The sequence below is a fragment of the Arachis ipaensis genome, chromosome B4 (assembly GCF_059453495.1).
Source record: "Arachis ipaensis isolate K30076 ecotype BB chromosome B4, ASM5945349v1, whole genome shotgun sequence".
In the NCBI taxonomy this organism is placed as follows: domain Eukaryota; kingdom Viridiplantae; phylum Streptophyta; class Magnoliopsida; order Fabales; family Fabaceae; genus Arachis; species Arachis ipaensis.
Genome location: NC_142439.1, coordinates 43,381,699 through 43,403,666, shown reverse-complemented (window position 1 = coordinate 43,403,666; position 21,968 = coordinate 43,381,699). Strand labels below are relative to the sequence as shown.

The window sequence follows — 21,968 nt, the reverse complement described above, 5'->3', positions numbered from 1 at the left end:
GAACCTATTCATCCAAGCATATCCTTAATACATGAACACCACAAGCATTTGTCTCAGAAGTTCAAACCATTGGTGCCTAGCTTATTTTCTCAAATTTTTTTCTTTTTGGTTGCCCTTTTTCAGTGGCTTTTTCTTCTTCTTTTTCTTTCTTTTTCATGGCCAAAGACATTTATTCATCAAGATCCATAGACAGTTTTCAATTTCTACATAAAAAATGATAATTCTACACTCTATTTCCAGTGATCTGACTGAACAATCAAGCATGCATACCACCACTTAATTCTACTTGATTTGTCACTAATTTAGCCAAGTTACTTTTGTTCAAACTTTTCTTTTATTTTTGGAAACAGAACAAGCATGGCAAGCACTTGTTTAAGAAGGTGAAGTTATATCCAAACATCTAGGCATTCACTTTATTCAAAGCAATAACAGACACTCATACTAAAAAAAAAAAAAAACTCCACATAAAACTTAAATGACTTATGATGAAAGAAAGCTCATAAAGACAATTCACCAATTATCATTTGATTATTAAGGAACGAGACCACCTCTTATTTATTGCTTGGTTCTTCTTAATTCTTGGGATCCTGCTTCTTCTTGCTTCCTGCCTCTTTTTGACCACTTGTGCTTCCTTTGTCTTTTCTTATGAGCTTTTTCCAGAATCCAGCCTTTTTCATTGTTTCTTCCACTCCTTTTTCAAGGATCATTGCCTTGTTTATTTCTCCTTCTTTCCTCCCTTTGAAATACTCATCAAAAGCTGGGAATGCTGGGTCCATCTTGTGTAGATGTTCCCCTATGTAGTTAAGCTTGATTTGCGAACTGATGTTGTAATCAGCTTGGACTGAGTATCTTGCATTCTGTAAAGTGGTGGCTTCCTTGATTGCCAAGACATTGGCATCTTGGTGTTGGCATATGTGGCTGAAGGATTCCTGTAAGTGTAAATTCTGTTCCCTTTGCAGATCTAAGAATCTTGATTCAAAGTTCCTTTGCATATCCATCATTTTTAGGTGAAAGTCCTCTTGTCTCTCCTGAGACCTCATGTATTGTTGAGACATTCCTTCCATGATTTCCTGCATTCTGCTCATATCCATGGGGTCTCTGGGAATTCGTTGTCTTCTTTCTGGGATTGCTTGCTCTTCTTGCTCTTCTTCTCTGTCTTCTCCTTCCTGTCCTTCTTGTTCTGCTTCTTGCTCTGCTTCCGCTTGTTGCCCTTCTTCATTTCTTCTTCTTGTATGTCTTGGAGCAGTTGGGCCAAGAGTCATTCTGTACGCAGTTATGGCCAATCCAGGATATAGCTAATTAGGTCTTTCATCTTCAAGTGGTACTTGGGCATCGATGCATAGTCTAATGATGGTGCTAGGGAAGTGAAGCCAGGATTCAGGGTCACTTTTCTCACTAAACTCTTGTATCTGTTCAGCAATGAGTTTATGAACTTTGATCTCCCCTCCCACCATAATGCAATGAAGCAAGATGGCTCTTTTAGGGACTATTTCTGAAGAGTTTGCAGTGGGTAGGATGGATCTCCTAACTATTGCATACCACCCTTTAGCTTCAGGTGTTAGGTCTCCCCTTCTCAAGACTCTTGGAGCCCCTCTTGTTTTTCTCACCCATTCAGCTCTGATGGCACAAAGATCTTCAGCAATAGTCGTGTAGTCAGGTTCTCCTATCATCCTTTCCTCATAACTTGCTTGGCTGAAATGTATGTTTTTCAGGCCAAGAGTTTTCATGATTGCCTTGGGGCTGAAGTCAACTTCCACCCCTCTCACATAGCTTTTGTATGTGGGTTTCTTGGTTGAGTCTTCCCTCACTGCATTTGCATAGAACTCCTTCACCAAGTTGATGTTGATTTTAGTGATTGGCTTAGTCAGGAGCTCCCACTTCCTCTTTTTGATCTTCTCCCAAACACCTGGGAACTCATCCTTTTCAAGGTCAAAGGGAACCTCAGCTAGTACCCTTTTAGGTCTCATCCATTCGGCTTGAATCTCATGGAAAACTGATTTGTATCTCCTTGCATCGAATTCCCTGTTCTCCTCCATTGGTTGCTTGTCTTTTCTTCTTTTGTGGCTAGATGAAGCTGCCATTGGTTCTTTAGTTTTGGGGTAAGTGACAAGCTAAAGTTGACAAGGTGAAGCAAGAAGTGTTGTTGGAAATGTGGGGAGGTTGTTTTCGGCAAGAGATAGTTTATGCTATGATGAAGAAAATGTGCATGAAGGAGATTTGGTGGTGTTGAACTCGTTCCCCAAGTGGTTCTTTATAGGGCCCTTAAGTGAAAAATGGACGGCTAGGGTGGTTTGTGAAGGGTGGCTTGATGGTAAATATATGAATTAGGGAGAAGGACGAATTGCTTTTCATTTTCTTGGAAGTATTCTGGGTGCATTAGGTTGTACATGTAGCAATCTTTTCTTGCAGAACTTCCTTTTCCCATGTGTTAGCTTCAAAGACTTGTGAACTTTCTTTTTGACCAAGCACCGTACCTCCCTTTGTCTTTTTCCTCCATTTTTGTCTTTTCTTTTGTACCTGCACAAACAAACAAGTTTGCTATCATTTTTCGGTCCATGTGAATGATGAACAGTACTTGCACATGTAAATCAATGATTGACTCCATGAGCTTATAGCCGTGACTTTTGTATGTATGCACACTTATTATTGGACACCAAACTTAGTGTTTGGTAATGTCTCCTGATGACATGAAATCCATATTGGTTGTCCTTAATGAATGTGCATAATTCTAATAAATCATAGTCACTTTGGCTCTTTGATTCTAAACAAAGTTACTACCCTAAGTAATTGAAACCAAAGTATTAAAACATGCGAATGGTCTACTTGTCATGAATTTCGAAATCCAGAGGAACTTCTTGCTTTTCATGAACCGTGTTCAAAGAGGAACACCAAACTTAATGTTTGGTTGTGCTCTTTGCATGAAAAATTGAATGCATTTTGAATAAAGTTTGGGGTGCCCTCAGGCACACCAAACTTAGAGACAAATTGTATTTTATATGCAATGTTTAGTGCACTCTTTCAGCAGTTGTCCTGAGGATTCAAGTTCATGCATAAGAAACCATGCTTTATTAGATGCAAAACAACACAAAAAAGAGTAAGGATATTAAAAACATGGGTTGCCTCCCATGAAGCGCTTCTTTAACGTCACTAGCTTGACGGTTGTCCCTTGTTAGGGTGGATTGTAGTGCTTGACGTCTTCTCCTCTCACTATGCAAACGTCTCCACTTGATTCCTTCATGACCTCTAAATGTTCCATAGAAAGAACTTTCCTGATTGTGAACACTTGAGGGAGCTGGGAAGGAATGGTTTTGAGGCCAGGTGGGATTGGCAGATAATGACTTGATATCACTTTATCTCCCGGAGAAAAACCTTCAGTGGGAATTTTCTTGTTTCTCCACCCTCTTGGCAATTTCCCTATCATTCTTCCCTTTCTCTTGAGGATTTCTTCATTGACCCTTATGCTAGGAGGATCCTTCTGATCTGTTTCCATTGATTCTTGTGGCTTTAACTCTTGCAACTCCTGTTTGCCTTCCAAAGACTATTTTAGAGTTTCAGCTGCTGGATTACTTTCCTCCAAACACAGATGACTACTATCATCCTTAGGCTTTTCAGGTTCTGGTTCAGGCTCAGATGCAGGTTTGAAAACTTTGAAAATGAGCTGTTCATCATGTATTCTCAGAATTAGCTCTCCTTGTTCTACATCTATGAGCGCTCTAGTAGTGGCTAGAAAAGGTCTTCCCAGAATGATAGGGTGTAGGTAGCTTTCCTCCATGTCCAAAATGACAAAGTCTGTGGGGAAGTAATAATCTCCCACTTTCACCAGCACATTCTCAACCACCCCTTCAGCTTGCTTCTGAGTTTTGTCAGCCAGTTGTATGATTACATCAGTGGATCTCACCTCATTCAGTTGTAGCCTCTTCATAAGAGTTAGAGGCATCACATTTATGCTAGCTCCTAGATCACAGAATCCTCTGTCAATTTTTGTTTCTCCTATGATGCAAGGAATATGAAAACTTCCTGGGTCTGTTTTCTTAGAGACTGTGTCCTTCTTGAGTTTTTCACCATGGTTTCTTAAGGTAGTTCTCACATCATCCCTGAAGCTTTTCAATTCAATTATGTCCTGACCCATGTGTGCCAGCACTCCTTCTATCCTGTTTAATTGATCTTGAAATTGTTGGTTCGGGTTAGGTTGGGTAGGTTGATTATTTTGGCCATGATATGGTGGTTGAGAGTAAGTGTTTTGTGTGGCTTGGTATGATCTTTGGTTGGAGTTTTGGTATGTGGACTTGTTATGTTGGTTTTGCTGGTTTCCCCACCCAAAGTTTGGGTGGTTTTTCCAGCCTGGGTTGTAAGTGTTGGAATGTGGATCATATGGTTGCCTTTGTTGATTTCCTACATAATTGGCCTCTTCCCAATCACCTCCTTCAGTGCTTTCTTCCTCTTGCTCTTGTGTGTGTATTGCAGCCACTTGTTTTGTTTCTAATTTCCTGGTGAGCTCTGCTAGTTGCTTGGCAAACACCTTGTTCTGGGCTAGAATTGTATCAACATGGTTCAGCTCCATGACTCCCTTAGTGTTGTGTCTCTCTGATGCATAGTAGTACTCATTCTCAGCCACTGTCTCAATCACTTCAATGGCTTCTTCCACAGTCTTTTTCCTGTTCAATGAACCTCCTGATGAATGGTCTACAGCCTTCCTTGATTCATAAGACAGTCCATCATAGAAAATATGCAATTGCACCCAGTCATGGAACATGTCTGGTGGGCATTTCCTTGTCAAATCCTTGAATCTCTCCCATGCCTCGTAGAGAGTTTCACCATCTTGTTGTCTAAACGTCTGAACCTCAGATCGAAGCCTATTGACCTTTTGTGGGGGGTAGAAACGTGCCAGAAACTTGCTTTCCACCTCATCCCAGGTTGTTAGGCTCCCCCTTGGGAATGATTCCAGCCACTTAGCTGCCTTATCCCTAAGTGAAAATGGGAACAAAAGCAGTTTATATGCATCTTCCTGGACTCCATTGGACTTCACAGTGTCACAAATTCTCAGGAATTTTGTGAGATGTTGGTTTGGGTCTTCATTAGCACTTCCACCAAATGAACAATGATTCTCCACAAGTGATATTAGCTGTGGTTTGAGCTCAAAATTGTTGGTCTGAATGGGTGGTTTCTGGATGCTGCTACCACAATTCCCAGAGGTTGGGTTTATGTATGAACTAAGAACCCTCCTCTCAGGAATGGCATTGTTTCCATCAGCTCTCTCATGGTTGTGAACTTCTCTATCCATGTTGAGATCTAAAGCTTCCTCAAAATTGTCCTCAGATTCTCCTTCAGATTCCTCTTCTCCCAGTACTCTCTTCCCTCTTGCTTCCCTTCTCAGTCTATGAAGGGTCCTCTCTGGTTCGGTATATGGAGGAGTTGATGTCTCTCCTCTCCTACCTGTCATACAAGAACACAGCACAGGCAACAAACAAGTGAAATACTCTTGGTTAATGGAAGAGTATGGTTAGAGCAGTTGAGGAATTAATTCAAACAGTTAGTGAGTCAGTGAGTTAGTTGCTTGAATTTAAAGGCATAAAGAAAGAAAGCATGTAACAGAGTGCAGAAATTAAAATTCAACAAGTAACTTGTACTGAATTAATCAAAACACAAAAAAAAAATGCTCAATCTAGTTAACTTCCAATTTGAGAATTGTCAATCGAAAACCAATCCCCGGCAACGGCGCCATAAACTTGGTGCGCATAAACTAGTTATGCCACGATTTAGGAAATTGCACGATCGGCAAAATTCCTTCCGGCAAGTGCACCGGTTATCGTCAAGTAAAAACTCACTATAGAGTGAGGTCGAATCCCACAAGGATTGGTTGAGTGAGCAATTCGGATTGGAAGTGTGTCCTAGTTGAGCGGAATCAAGATTTAGATGAGAATTGCGGAATGTAAAATTGGCGGGAAACGTAAATGACAAGAAATTTAAATGGCAGAATCTTAAATTGCATGAATTAAAGAGCAGAAGCTAAATTGCTGAAATTAAAAGGGAATGGGGGTGATTGCATGAATTGAGTTGCAGATGTAAAGAGAAAGTGGAAATCAGAAATGGGGAATTCATTGGGTTATAGGAGATATTGAGATCTCCGAATCAAAACATGTTTATCTCTTCCTCAACCAATGCGTTCATTGAATTTTGCTTGGCAATCTTATATGATTGGATCCCAATCCCTTGGCTCACCAATTCTCTCTAAAAACAAACAAATTCCCAATCCCTTGGTTTAAATGTTCATAAGAAGAGATGATGTTCGATCACTGATTTTACCACACAGTTTCATGAACCACAATTTGGTAGGATTACATGTCACAATATCCATCCAAACCCCAATCCAATTCACTGTGAGAAAGCTTCTCTAGCATGAATCCTCCATTCCTTTCCCAAGGTTCCGAAGGATTCCAATTATGGGTAGTCTCTTTCCCAAGACAACTAACCAATGGAATTAGATCGAGAAGCTTTCTAACAAAATTCAAGAGAAAAGATTGAAGAAGAAGAATAAACTATTATTGATTCATTGAATTACAATAGAGCTCCCTAACCCAATGAAAGGGGGTTTAGTGAGTCATAGCTCTGAATTCAATTACAAAGATATGAAAACTAGCCAAATGAAAAATAAAAGTCCTTCCTAACTTAAATTCTATCCTATTTATACACTTTCTATATTGAGCTTCTGTTGTGTTTCTTGGGCTTTGAGGCCTCTCCCTGCTTTCCTTTTGCCTTGGGTTTATGATCCATAATCTTGATGAGGCTGTTGATCCAAAATCTGTAACATTCATTGAGCCAACTTAGTGATAATCAAATAATGACACATGACTCAATAAATTGAAATTTCAGACTCATCAATCCTTCAGGCCCAATCCCATAAACCATGATATTCAATTGGGTTTCATACCAGAGTAAGTTTAAGTTAATGTTTGTGCTCAAATACTAAGTTAAACCGCAATATTGTTGGCCCAGAAACCTTTTCCAAGAGTGGCGTTTAAGTTGCAGTTTAAGCTTAAACTGTAGCTTAAACGCCAGACACTTCCAGTGATGCCTTTTGTGGAAGCACGTTTAAGCTTCAGTTTAAGGTTAAACTGAAGCTTAAACGTGGAAATGGAAGAAGGCAGCCCTGGAGGGTAACTTAGTCGAACACGTTTAAGCTTCAGTTTAAGGTTAAACTGAAGCTTAAACGTGGAGATAGAAAAGGTAGCCCTGGAGGTCGAACACGTTTAAGCTCCAGTTTAAGGTTAAACTGGAGCTTAAACGTGGAAATGGAAGAAGGCATCCTGGAGGTCGAACACGTTTAAGCTCCAGTTTAAGGTTAAACTGGAGCTTAAACGTGGAAGCTGAGAAAGGTAGCCCTGGAGGTGTCGAACACGTTTAAGCTCCAGTTTAAGGTTAAACTGGAGCTTAAACGTGGAAATGGAGAAAGCAACCCTGGAGGAGAAAACTTGGTCGAACACGTTTAAGCTCCAGTTTAAGGTCAAACTGGAGCTTAAACGTGGAAATGGCTCCCTGGTGCACTTCCCATTTCTGGCGTTTAACCTCCAGTTTAAGGTTAAACTGGAGGTTAAACGTGGAAATGCTTCCTGATTGGCATTCTCATTCTGGCGTTTAACCTCCAGTTTAAGGTTAAACTGGAGGTTAAACGTGGAATGCTTCTTTGGTGAGACTTTCATTCTGGCGTTTAACCTCCAGTTTAAGGTTAAACTGGAGGTTAAACTTCAGTTTCAGCATTTCTTAGCCTTCATGATTCTGGCGTTTAAGCTCCAGTTTAGGCTTAAACTGGAACTTAAACTCCACATGTGATATTCAAGCTTCCTTTATTGACTTTGTTGCTTCCTTGCCTAGCCTCTTCTTCCCTGAAATCATCCAAACAATTGCATCAAAGTCTTGCAAAATTTCATGAGAAATCTTCCATTCATAGCATTCAAGTAATATAACTAAAAACTCATGGAATTTGCATTAAAATCATACTGTTTGGATGGTTCATTGCTTTGTTCTTTTTTTAACCATTCTTGGTTACTTTAAGCTCAAGAAAATGCATAAAACATCTAAAACTATCAAAAAAAATGCTAGTGAAACTAGCCTAAGATGCCTTGGCATCAGACGTCCCAGGAGGTCTTCCTCACTGGGATTCACATCCTTTCCTTCCTTCACAGGTTCGGCCATGGTGATTAATTCAATGGCCTTGCACTCTCCTTTTGGATTTTCTTCTGTCTTGCTTGGGAGAGTACTAGGAGGGATTTCAGTGATCCTTTTACTCAGCTGGCCCACTTGTGCTTCCAAATTTCTAATGGAGGACCTTGTTTCATTCATGAAACTTACAGTGGCCTTGGACAGATCAGAGACTAAGTTTGCTAAATTAGAGGTATTTTGTCCAGAGTTCTCTGTCTGTTGCTAAGTGGATGATGGAAAAGGTTTACTATTGTTAAACCTATTTCTTCCACCATTATTAAAGCCTTGTTGAGGCTTTTGTTGATCCTTCCATGAGAGATTTGGGTGACTTCTCCATGATGGATTATATGTGTTTCCGTAAGGTTCACCCATGTAATTCACCTCTGCTATAGCAGGGTTTTTAGGATCATAAGCTTCTTCTTCAGAGGATGCCTCTTGAGTACTGTTGGATGCATCTTGCATTCCATTCAAACTCTGAGAAATCATATTGACTTGCTGAGTCAATATTTTAATCTAGGCCAATATGGCATTCAGAGTATCAATTTCAAGAACTCCCTTCTTCATAGGCGTCCCATTACTCACAGGATTCCTCTCAGAAGTGTACATGAACTGGTTATTAGCAACCACGTCAATGAGTTCTTGAGCTTCTGCAGGCATTTTCTTTAGGTAAATGGATCTACCTGCAGAAGTATCCAATGACATCTTAGCTAATTCAGACAGACCATCATAGAATATATCCAGGATGGTCCATTCTGAAAGCATGTCAGAAGGACACTTTTTGGTCAGTCCTTTGTATCTCTCCCAAGCTTCATAGAGGGATTCACCTTCCTTCTGTCTGAAGGTCTGAACATCCACTCTAAGCTTACTCAGCTTTTGAGGAGGAAAGAACTTGGCTAAGAAAGCCTTGACCAGCTTATCCCAAGAGTTCAGGCTATCCTTAGGTTGAGAGTCCAACCATATTCTAGCTCTGTCTCTTACAGCAAAAGGGAAAAGCATGAGCCTGTAGACTTCAGGATCTACTCCATTAGTCTTAACAGTGTCACATATCTGCAAGAATTCAGTTAAGAACTGAAAAGGATCTTCAGATAGAAGTCCATGAAACTTGCAGTTCTGCTGTATCAGAGAAACTAGCTGAGGTTTCAGCTCAAAGTTGTTTGCTCCAATGGCAGGAATGGAGATGCTTCTTCCATGTAAATTGGAATTTGGTGCAGTAAAGTCACCAAGCATCCTCCTTGCATTATTATTATTTTCGGCTGCCATCTCCTCTTCTTGTTCGAAAATTTCTGAAAGGTGCTTGCTGGATTGTTGTAATTTAGCTTCCCTTAGTTTCCTCTTCAGAGTTCTTTCAGGTTCTGGATCTGCTTCAACAAGAATATTCTTGTCCTTGCTCCTGCTCATATGACAAAGAAGAGGGCAAAGAAAAAATAATAATAATAATAATAATAATAATAATAATAATAATAATAATAATAATAATAATAGGGATCCTTTATATCACAGTATAGAGGTCCCTATGTGAGTGGAAGAAAGGAAGGGGACAAAGAATCTAATGTAAGGAAAGAAACACAAGGGTGAGGAGATGTTAGTAGATGAATAAATAAATAGAATAAGATGAGAGAGGGAGAATTTCGAAAATAATTTTTGAAAAAGAGTTAGTGATTTTCGAAAATAGTTTTTGAAAAAGGTTAGTAGTTTTTCGAAAATTAAAATAAAAATTAAAATAATTAGTTAATTAAAAAAGAAATTTTTGAAAAAGAGGGAGATATTTTCGAAAATTAGAGAGAGAGAGTTAGTTAGGTGGTTTTGAAAAAGATAAGAAACAAACAAAAAGTTAGTTAGTTAGTTGAAACAAATTTTGAAAAGATAAGAAGTTAGGAAGTTAGAAAAGATATTTTGAAATCAAATTTTTGAAAAAGATAAGATAAGAAGATATTTTTGAAAAGATATGATTAAAATTAGTTTTGAAAAAGATTTGATTTTTAAAATCACAATTAATGACTTGATTCACAAGAAATCACAAGATATGATTCTAGAATTCAAAGTTTGAATCTTTCTTAACAAGCAAGTAACAAACTTGAATTTTTTTGAATCAAAACATTAATTGTTGATGTTATTTTCGAAAATTATGTGCTAAAGATAAGAAAAAGATTTTTGAAAAATATTTTTAAAATTTTTGAAAATAACTAAGAAAAATGAAAAAGATCTAAATTTTGAAAAAGATAAGATTTTTAAATTGAAAATTTGATTTGACTCATAAGAAACAACTAGATTTTTAAGAATTTTTGAAAAAGTCAAATCTAATTTTCGAAATTTTAAGAGAGAAAAAGGGAAAGATATTTTTTTTTTATTTTTGAATTTTTAATGATGAGAGGGAAAAACATGAAAAGGACTCAATGCATGAAAATTTTGGATCAAAACAATGAATGCATGCAAGAATGCTATGAATGTCAAGATGAACACCAAGAACACTTTGAATGTCATGATGAACATCAATACTTATTTTTGAAAATTTTTATATGCAAAGAAAACATGCAAGACACCAAACTTAGAAATCTTTCATGTTTAGACACTAAGATTTCAAGAATGCATATGAAAAACATCATATAACACAAAACACTAAAATATCAAGATCAAACAAGAAGACTTACCAAGAACAACTTGAAGATCATGAAGAACACTATGAATGCATGAATTTTTTGAAAAATGCAAGATGAATATGCAATTGACACCAAACTTTCAACTTGACTCAAGACTCAAACAAGAAACATGAAATATTTTTTATTTTTATGATTTTCTACATTTTTTGTATTTTTATTTTATATTTTTTGAAAATTATTCAGAAAAAAAAAAAAGAAAAATAAGGATTTCAAAATTTTTAATATGAATTCCAGGAATCTTATGCTCTTTATTCTAAAGCTCCAATCAAAGGGTCAGGCATGGCTTAATAGCCAGCCAAGATTTAGTATGTAACTCAGACATGACAAGCCTAACATGCCCTACAGAGGAATTAGACATGGCTTTACAGCCAGCCAGGCTTCAACATGTTTCATGAAACACTAGAATTCATTCTTAAAAATTCTGAAGAAAAATATATTTTTGAAAACATTTTTATTTTAAATTTTTTTTTAAAATTTTTTTCGAAAACAAAGGAGAAATTTTTGAAAGATTTTTGAAAAATTTTTGAAAACAAAACAAAAAGAAAATTACCTAATCTGAGCAACAAGATGAACCGTCAGTTTTCCAAACTCGAACAATCCCCGGCAACGGCGCCAAAAACTTGGTGCACGAAATTGTGATCTCTGGTAATGGCTCCAAAAACTTGGTGCTCTAATCTCAATTTATAATTTGTCACAACTTCGATACAACTAACCAGCAAGTGCACTGGGTCGTCCAAGTAATAAACCTTACGTGAGTAAGGGTCGATCCCACGGAGATTGTTGGTATGAAGCAAGCTATGGTCACCTTGTAAATCTCAGTCAGGCGGATATAAAATAGTTATGGAGTTTTCGAACATAAATAATAAATAGATAGAAAACAAGGATAGAAACACTTATGTAATTCATTGGTGAGAATTTCAGATAAGCGTATCGAGATGCTTTCATTCCTCTGAATCTCTGCCTTCCCGCTGTCTTCATCCAATCAGTCTTACTCCTTTCCATGGCTGGCTTTATGTAAGGGCATCACCGTTGTCAATGGCTACATCCCATCCTCTTTTGAAAATGGTCCAAATGCTCTGTCACAGCACGGCTAATCATCTGAGGTTCTCGATCATGCTGGAATAGGATTCACCCTCCTTTTGCGTTTGTCATTACGCCCAGCACTCGCGAGTTTGAAGTTCGTCACAGTCATTCAATCCCAGAATCCTACTCGAAATACCACAGACAAGGTTTAGACTTTCCGGACTCTCATGAATGCCGCCATCAATCTAGCTTACACCACGAAGATTCTGATTAAGAGATCCAAGGAATACTCATTCAATCTAAAGTAGAACGGAAGTGGTTGTCAGGCACGCGTTCATAGGGAATGATGATGATTGTCACGTTCATCACATTCAGGTTGAAGTGCGAATGAATATCTTAGAAGTGGAATAAGTTGAATTGAAGAGAAAACAGTAGTACTTTGCATTAATCTTTGAGGAACAGCAGAGCTCCACACCTTAATCTATGGAGTGCAGAAACTCTACCGTATGAAAATACATAAGTGATAATGGTTCAGGCATGGCCAAATGGCCAGCCCCCAAACGTGATCAATATGATCCAAAGATGGTTCAAAAGATCATAAGATGTCTAATACAATAGTAAAAAGTCCTATTTATAATAAACTAGCTACTAGGGTTTACAGAAGTAAGTAGTTGATGCATAAATCCACTTCCGGGGCCCATTTGGTGTGTGCTTGGGCTGAGCTTGAATGTTACACGTGCAGAGGCTCTTTCTGGAGTTGAACGGCAGCTTTTGTGCCATTTTGGGCGTTGAACTCCACTTTGCAACTTGTTTCTGGCGCCGGACGCCAGAATTGGGCAGAGAGCTGGCGTTGAACGCCAGTTTGAGTCATATAAACTTGGGCAAAGTATGGACTATTATATATTGCTGGAAAGCCCGGGATGTCTACTTTGCAACGCAATTGGAAGCGCACCATTTTGAGTTCTGTAGCTCCAGAAAATCCACTTTGAGTGCAGGGAGGTCAGAATCCAACAGCATCAGCAGTCCTTCTTCAACCTCTGAATCTGATTTTTGCTCAAGTCCCTCAATTTCAGCCAGAAAATACCTGAAATCACAGAAAAACACACAAACTCATAGTAAAGTCCAGAAATGTGAATTTAACATAAAAGCTAATGAAAACATCCCTAAAAGTAACTAGATTCTACTAAAAACATACTAAAAACAATGCCAAAAAGCGTATAAATTATCCGCTCATCAAGAGGCTTACAAACTTGTTGGGAAGGTGGAATAGTTGAAAATAAATTAAAATTTGAGAAACAGGGCGTGTGCGGCCGCACAGGGGTGTATGCGTGCGCACGCCCAGGAGATTTTAAAATGTGTGCGTACGCACAGGGGTGTGCGTACACATAGGTGGCAAAACTTACAGAATCTGTTCACTTGCACAATCTGTGCCAGCGCCCCTAACAGACTGGCCTTCACAACATATGCATCCGCATAGGCCTGTGCGTCTGCACAGGTTGAAATTCTTCCTTAGATATGTGCGCGCACAAGCTGTGCTAGCGCTGCAAACAGAACGCATTTCGCTGCCTGTGCGTGCGCACAAGTGTTTGGGTCCACACAGGTCAAAATTTTTGCAGGGTGTGTGTCAGCACAAGGGTGTGCGCTCGCACATATCAGAAATCATGAAATTCTGCAACCTTGCAGAATTTCAGATTTTTAACATCTTGAATGATCATAACTTCCTCTACAAAATTTCAATTTTCACAAACTTTATATCGATTTAAAGGGTTTTCAAAGATCTTTAATTCTAATTAAATTTCAATCAATTTCGAAAGCCGAGGCAAAAGTTATAATCGGACAAAGTTCACTGATGAGCGGATAATTTATACACTTTTTGGCATTGTTTTTAAGTAGTTTTCAGTATGATTTAGTTAGTTTTTAGTATATTTTTATTAATTTTTAAATAAAAATCACATTTCTGGACTTTACTATGAGTTTGTGTGTTTTTCTATGATTATAGGTATTTTCTGGCTGAAATTGAGGGACTTGAGCAAAAATCTGATTCAGAGACTGAAGAAGGACTGCAGATGCTGTTGGATTCTGACCTCCCTGCACTCAAAGTTGATTTTCTGGAGCTACAGAAACTCAAATGGTGCACTCTCAATTGTGTTAGAAAGTAGACATCCAGGGATTTTTAGCAATATATAATAGTCCATACTTTGCCCGAGTTTTGATGATTCAAACTGGCGTTCAAACGCCAACTTCCTGACCTATTCTGAAGTTAAACGCTAGAAACAGGTTGCAAATCAGAGTTAAACGCCAGAAACAGGCTACAACCTGGCGTTTAACTCCAAAAAGATTCTCTACACAAGAAAGCTCAATGCTCAACCCTAGCACACACCAAGTGGGCCTGGAAGTGGATTTCTGCATCAATTACTTATCTTATGTAACCCTAGCTACTAGTTTAGTATAAAAACTACTTTTAGTGATTTATTTCACATCTTTTGATCATTTTTGAGACTATCTTTGTATCACTTTTGATCATTGATCACGTTTAGGGGGCTGGCCATTCGGCCATGCCTGGACCACTTTCACTTGTGTATTTTCAACGGTGGAATTTCTACACCTCATAGATTATGGTGTGGAGCTCTGCTGCTCTTCATGAATTAATGCAAAGTACTATTATTTTTCTATTCAATTCAAGCTTATTCCTATTCTAAGATATTTGCTTGCACTTCAACATGATGAATATGATGATCCGTGACACTCATCACTATTCTCAACCTATGAACGCATGCCTGACAACCACTCCCGTTCTACCTTAGATTGAGCGTGTATCTCTTAGCCTCCATTCCGAAAGATCAGAGTCTTCGTGGTATAAGCTAGAATTATTGGCGGCCATTCCTGAGATCTGGAAAGTCTAAACCTTGTCTGTGGTATTTCGAGTAGGATCTGGGAAGGGATGACTGTGACGAGCTTCAAACTCGCGAGTGTTGGGCGTAGTGATAGACACAAAAAGATCAATGGATCCTATTCCAACATGATCGAGAACCGACAGATGATTAGCCGTGCGGTGACAGTGCATTTGGACCATTTTCACTGAGAGGACGGGAAGTAGCCATTGACAACGGTGATGCCCAACATACAGCTTGCTATGGAAAGGAATAGGAATGATTGAATGAAGCAGTAGGAAAGAAGAGATTCAGAAGGAGCAAAGCATCTCTATACGCTTATCTGAAATTCTCATCAATGAATTGCATAAGTATCTCTATCCTATTTTATATTTTAATTATATTTTAGTTATAAAAATCCCATAACCATTTGAATCTTCCTGGCTGAGATTTACAAGATGACCATAGCTTGCTTCAAGCCGACAATCTCCGTGGGATCGACCCTTACTCACGTAAGGTTTATTACTTGGACGACCCAGTACACTTGCTGGTTAGTTGTGTGAAGTTGTGAAGAAGAAGTGAGATTATGAACGTGCGTACCAAGTTTTTGGCGCCGTTGCCGGGGATTGTTCGAGTTTGGACAACTGACGGTTCATCTTGTTGCTCAGATTAGGTAATTTTATTTTAATTTTAAGTTTTGTTTTTATTCTTTTTATTTTCGAAAAAAATTTTAAAAAAATGATATATAATTTATATTTGTTCTTCAGAATTTTTAAGAATGAATTCTAGAGTTTCAGATGATGCTTTTATCATCACAGGAGCTAATTGATTCCCATCAATTTGGTTGTTGTATGTAATGTCCTGCTGAAGCTTGGCTAGCCATGTCTAATCTTTTTAGACTGAAGCTTTAGACTAACATTGCATGATTCCTGGAATTCTTATTAAAAATTTTGAATTTCTTATTTTTCTTTTTCCAAATTATTTTAAAAAAATCCAAAAAAATTTTAATAAAACCATAAAAACAAAAAATTTTATGTTTCTTGTTTGAATCTTGTGTCAATTTTTAAGTTTGGTGTCAATTGCATCTTTTTAATTTCCTAAAGATTTTCGAAAATTCATGCATGTTTCATTCATAATCTTCAAGTTGTTCTTGATGATTTTCTTTGTTTGATCTTTGCATTTTCATGTTTTGTGTCTTTTCTTGTTTTTCATATGCATTTTCAATTTGTTAGTGTCCCAACATTAAAAATTTCTAAGTTTGGTGTCTTGCATGTGTGTCTTTTCTTAAAAATTTTCAAAAATAAGTTCTTGGTGTTCATCTTGACATTCAAAGTGTTCTTGGTGTTCATCTTGACATTCAAAGTGTTCTTGCATGCATCATGTGTCTTGATCTTAAATTTTCATGTTTTGCATCTTTTTGTTGTTTTTCTCTCTCATTAAAAATTCAAAAATAAAAAAATATCTTTTCCTTATTTTGCTCATAATTTTCGAAATTTTAGATTGATTTAGTCAAAATTTTAAAATTTAGTTGTTTCTTTTTAGTCAAGTCAAAATTTGAAATAAAAAATTCTATCTTTTTCAAATCTTTTTCATTTTTTCTTAATAATTTCGAAATTTTTTAAAATTGATTTTCAAAATATTTTTCTTATTTTTATTTCATAATTTTCGAAATTAATGCTAACAATTAATGTGATTGATTCAAAAATCTCAAGTTGTTACTTGCCTATTAAGAAAGGTTCAATCTTTAATCCTAAAATCATATCTTTTAGTTTCTTGTTAGTCAAGTAATCAACTTTAATTTTCAAATTCAAATCTTTTTAATTTCCTTTTCAATTCTTTTTCAAAATAAATTTCAATCATATCTTTTTCAAAACTTAATTTCAAAATCTTTTCTAACTTCTTCTCTTTTCAAAATTTGATTTTCAAATTAACTACTTGACTTTTTGGTTTGATTTTAAAAAGTTTTCTATTTCAATCATATCTTTTTCAAAACCACCTAACTACTTTTCTCTCTCTAACTTTCGAAAATCACTAACCACTTTCTCAAAATTCCTTTCAAATTAACTAATTGTTTTAAATTTTAATTTAATTTAATTTAATTTCTCTTTTAAATTTCGAATTATAGCTAATATTTAAAATAAAAATAAAAATATTTTTATTTTATTTTATTTAATTTTCGAATTCTTCCCCTCTCATCTTTTTCTATTTATTTATTTCTCTACTAACACTTCTCTTCTACTCATAATTTGAACCCCCTCTTCTTCTCTGTGTTCGAATTTTTCTCTTCTTCTTCTTCTACTAACATAAAGGAATCTCTATACTGTAACATAGAGGATTCCTCTTCTTTTCTGTTCTCTTCTTTTTCATATGAGCAGAAACAGGGATAAAGACATTCTTATTGAAGCTGATCCTGAACCTGAAAGGACTCTTAAGAGGAAACTAAGAGAAGTTAAAGCACAACCCTCTGGAGAGGATCTGAAAGAAATTTTCGAAAAAGAAGGAGACATGGCCGAACCCAATAACAATGGTGGAGATGCAAGGAAGATGCTTGGTGACTTTATTGCACCCTCTTCTAACTTCTATGGAAGAAGCATCTCAATTTCTGCCATTGGAGCAAACAACTTTGAGCTTAAGCCTCAATTAGTTTCTCTAATGCAGCAGAATTGCAAGTTTCATGGACTTCTAATGGAAGATCCTCATCAGTTCTTAGCTGAATTCTTGCAAATCTGTGACACTGTCAAGACCAATGGAGTTGATCCCGAGGTCTACAGGCTTATGCTTTTCCCTTTTGCTGTAAGAGACAGAGCTAGAACATGGTTGGATTCACAACCTAAGGAAAGCCTAAACTCTTGGGAAAAGCTGGTCAGTGCTTTCCTGGCAAAATTCTTTCCACCTTAAAAGATGAGCAAGCTTAGAGTGGAAATCCAAACCTTCAGACAGAAGGGAGGTGAGTCCCTCTATGAAGCTTGGAAAAGATATAAGCAATTGATCAAAAGGTGTTCTACTGACATGCTTCCAGAATGGAGCATCATATGTATATTCTATGATGGTCTGTCTGAGTTGTCAAAAATGTCATTGGACCATTCTGCAGGAGGATCTCTTCATCTGAAAACCCCTGCAGAAGCTTAGGAACTCATTGAAATGGTTGCAAATAACCAGTTCATGTACACCTCTAAGAGGAATCCTGTGAACAATGGGATGCCTCAGAAGAAGGGAGTTCTTGAAATTGAAACTCTGAATGCCATATTGGCTCAGAACAAAATATTGACTCAGCAAGTCAATATGATTTCTCAGAGTCTGAATGGATTGCAAGCCGCATCCAACAGTACTAAGGAAGCATCTTCTGAAGAAGAAGCTTATGATCCTAAGAACGCTGCAATAGCAGAGGTGAATTACATGGGAGAACCCTATGGAAACACCTATAATCCTTCATGGAGAAATCATCCTAATCTCTCATGGAAGGATCAACAGAAGCCTCAACAAGGCTTCAACAATAATGGTGGAAGAAATAAGTTTAGCAATAGCAAACCTTTTCCATCATCTTCTCAGCAACAGACAGAGAATTCTGAACAGAGCCATTCTGGCCTAGCAACCAGAGTCTCTGATCTATCCAAAACCATACTAAGTTTCATGAACAAAACAAGGTCCTCCATTAGAAATTTGGAGGCACAGGTGGGTCAGCTGAGTAAGAAGATTACTGAAACTCCTCCCAGTACTCTCCCAAGCAATACAGAAGAAAATCCCAAGAGAGAGTGCAAGGCCATAACCATGACAAACATGGCCGAACCTGGAGAGAGTGAGGAAGACATGAGTCCCACTGAGAAAAGCCTCATGGGACGTCCTCTGGACAGAAAGGAGTTTCCCTTTGAGGAACCAAAGGAATCTGAGGCTCATACAGAGACCATAGGGATTTCATTGAACTTCCTTCTACTATTTATGAGCTCTGATGAATATTCTTTCTCTGAAGAGGATGAAGATACCATTAAAGAGCATGTTGCTAAATATCTAAGAGCAGTCATGAAGCTGAATGCCAAGTTATTTGGTACTGAGACTTGGGAGGATGAACTCCCTTGTTCACCAATGAACTGAGTACATTAATGAGGCAGACATTACCTCAGAAGAAATCGGATCCGGAAAAATTCTTCATACCTTGTATCATAGGCACCATGACCTTTGAGAAGGCTCTGTGTGACCTGGGGTCAGGGATAAACCTCATGCCACTCTCTGTAATGGAGAAACTGGGAATCTTTGAGGTGCAAGCTGCAAGAATCTCACTAGAGATGGTAGACAAATCCATGAAACAGGCTTATGGACTAGTAGAGGAAGTGCTAGTGAAGGTTAAAGACCTTTACATCACTGCTGATTTCATAATCCTAGACACTGGGAAGGATGAGGATGGATCCATCATCCTTGGCAGACCCTTCCTAGCCACAGCAAAAGCTGTAATTGATGTTGACAGAGGAGAGTTGGTCCTTTTGTTCAATGAGGACTACCTTGTATTCAGAACTCAAGGTTCTCCTTCTGTAACCATGGAGAGGAAGCATGAAAAGCTTCTCTCAATACAGAGTCAAACAAAACCCCCACATTCAAACTCTAAGTTTGGTGTTGAGAGGCCACAACCAAGCTCTAAGTTTGGTGTTGAGAGGCCCCAACATTGCTCTGATTATTTGTGAGGCTCCATGAGAGCTCACTGTCAAGCTATTGACATTAAAGAAGTTCTTGTTGGGAGGCAACCCAATGTTATTTAATTATATCTATTTATTTTCCATTGCTATTTTATGTTTTCTTTAGGTTGATGATCATGTGAAGTCACAAAAATAACTAAAAAATCAAAAACAGAATGAAAAACAGCATGAAAAATAGTTCACCCTGGAGGAAGAGCTTACTGGCATTTAAACGCTAGTAAGAAACATCAAACTGGCGTTTAACGCCAGAAACAAGCATCAGACTGGCGTTAAACGCCAGAAACAAGCACCAAACTGGCGTTTAATGCCAGAACAGAGCATCTACTTGGCGTTTAATGCCAAAAATGGGAGAAACGCTGGCATTAAACGCCAGAAACAAGCAGCAGACTGGCCTTTAACGCCAGAAGTGCACTCTAAGGGTGTTTTGCACGCCCAAAAGGAGTAGGGATGCTAAGTCCTTGACCCCTCAGGATCTGTGGACCCCACAGGATCCCCACCTACCGCACATCTTCTTCTCCCCTCTTCACACCCCTTCATAACACTCTTCCCCAAATACCCCTCACCAATCACATCCATAACTCTTCCCCAAATACCCTTCATCATTCACATCCATCCACTCTTCCCCAAAAACCTCACCTACCTCCAACTTCAAAATCCTTTCCCTCCCAAACCCAATCCTAATACACGAAACCTAACCCTTCCCCCACCCCTATATAAACCCCTCAACACTACCTCATTTTCACACATTACAAACACTTCTTTCCCCCCTTGACCGAATACACTATCCCCCTTTATCTCCTCCATTTTCTTCTTCTTCTACTATTTTCCTTCTTCTTTTGCTCGAGGATGAGCAAACATTTTAAGTTTGGTGTGGTAAAAGCGTTGCTTTTTATTTTTCCATAACCATTAATGGCACCTAAGGCCAGAGAAACCTCAAGAAAGAGGAAAGGGAAGGCAAAAGCTTCCACCTTTGAGTCATGAGAGATGGAGAGATTCATCTCAAAGGTCCATCAAGACCACTTTTATGAAGTTGTGGCCAAGTCATCTGTACCCTATGCAATTCAGCTGGAATTGTTATAGAGGGAGATATCCTCATTGAAGAGGACAAGCCCATCACTAAGAAAATGATGGAGCAAACTAGAGAGCCACTCATGGATCTCAACAAGAGCATGAGGACATTCGTCATCATGAAATCCCTGAGATGCCTCAAGGGATGCACTTTTCTCCACAAAAAGATTGGGAGCAAATTAACACCTCCCTAGGAGAATTAAGTTCCAACATGGAACAGCTAAGGGTGGAGCACCAAGAGCATTCCATCCTCCTCCATGAAATTAGAGAAGATCAAAGAGCTATGAGGGAGGAGCAACAAAGGCAAGGAAGAGACATTGAGGAGCTAAAGCACTCCATAAGATCTTCAAGAGGAAGAACTAGCCGCCATCACTAAGGTGGACCCGTTCTTTAATTTCCTTGTTCTTGATTTTTCTGTTTTTCGTTTACTATGCTTTATGTTTATTTATGTTTGTGTCTTTATTATATGATCATTAGACATTAGACATTAATGATCATGTAATAAAGACACAAACATAGACAAAACACAAAGCATAATTTTCGAAAAACAGAAAAATAAGAACAAGGAAATTAAAGAACGGGTCCACCTTAGTGATGGCGGCTAGTTCTTCCTCTTGAAGATCTTATGGAGTGCTTGAGCTCCTCTATGTCTCTTCCTTGCCTTTGTTGCTCCTCCCTCATGGCTCTTTGGTCCTCTCTAATTTCATGGAGAATGATGGAATGCTCTTGGTGCTCCATCTTTAGTTACCCCATGTTGGAACTCAATTCTCCTAAGGAGGTGTTGATTTGTTCCCAATAGTTGTGTGGAGGAAAATGCATCCCTTGAGGCATCCCAGGGATTTCTTGATGAAGAATTTTCTTATGCTCTTGTTGAGGTCCATGAGTGGGCTCTCTTGTTTGCTCCATCTTCTTCTTAGTGATGGGCTTGTCTCCTTCAATGAGGATGTCTTCCTCTATGACAATTCCAGCTGAATTGCATAGGGTACAGATGAGATGAGGGAAGGCTAATATTGCCAAAGTAGAGGGCTTATCTGCCACCTTGTAGAGATGAGGGAAGGCTAATCTTGCCAAAGTAAAGGGCTTATCCGCCACCTTATAGAGTTCTAGAGATATGATCTCATGAACTTCTACTTCATCTCCATTCATGATGCCATGGATCATGATTGCCTGGTCTATTGTAACTTCAGACCGGTTGCTAGTAGGAATAATAGAGCGTTGGATGAACTCCAACCATCCCCTAGCCATGGGTTTGAGGTCAAGCCTTCTTAGTTGAACCGGCTTGCCTCTTGAGTCTCTCTTCCATTGAGCTTCTACCACACAAATATCTCTAAAAACTTGGTCCAATGGTGCATGAAATTGTGATCCCTGGTAATGGCTCCAAAAAATTGGTGCTCTAATCTTAATTCATAATTTGTCACAACTTCAATACAACTAACCAGCAAGTGCACTGGGTCGTCCAAGTAATAAAA

The 21,968-nt window shown here is 38.2% G+C and overlaps 2 non-coding genes across 2 annotated transcripts; both read left to right on the top strand.

Annotated features, from left to right (window-relative positions):
• Nucleotides 1-4,751: 4,751 nt before the first annotated feature.
• Nucleotides 4,752-4,855, top strand: LOC148567344 (small nucleolar RNA R71). Its single transcript, XR_015882813.1, has one exon. It is a non-coding gene; the product is annotated as a small nucleolar RNA R71 (small nucleolar RNA).
• Nucleotides 4,856-8,952: 4,097 nt separating this feature from the next.
• Nucleotides 8,953-9,060, top strand: LOC148567343 (small nucleolar RNA R71). The gene has a single exon (XR_015882922.1). It is a non-coding gene; the product is annotated as a small nucleolar RNA R71 (small nucleolar RNA).
• The last annotated feature ends 12,908 nt before the right edge of the window (nt 9,061-21,968 follow it).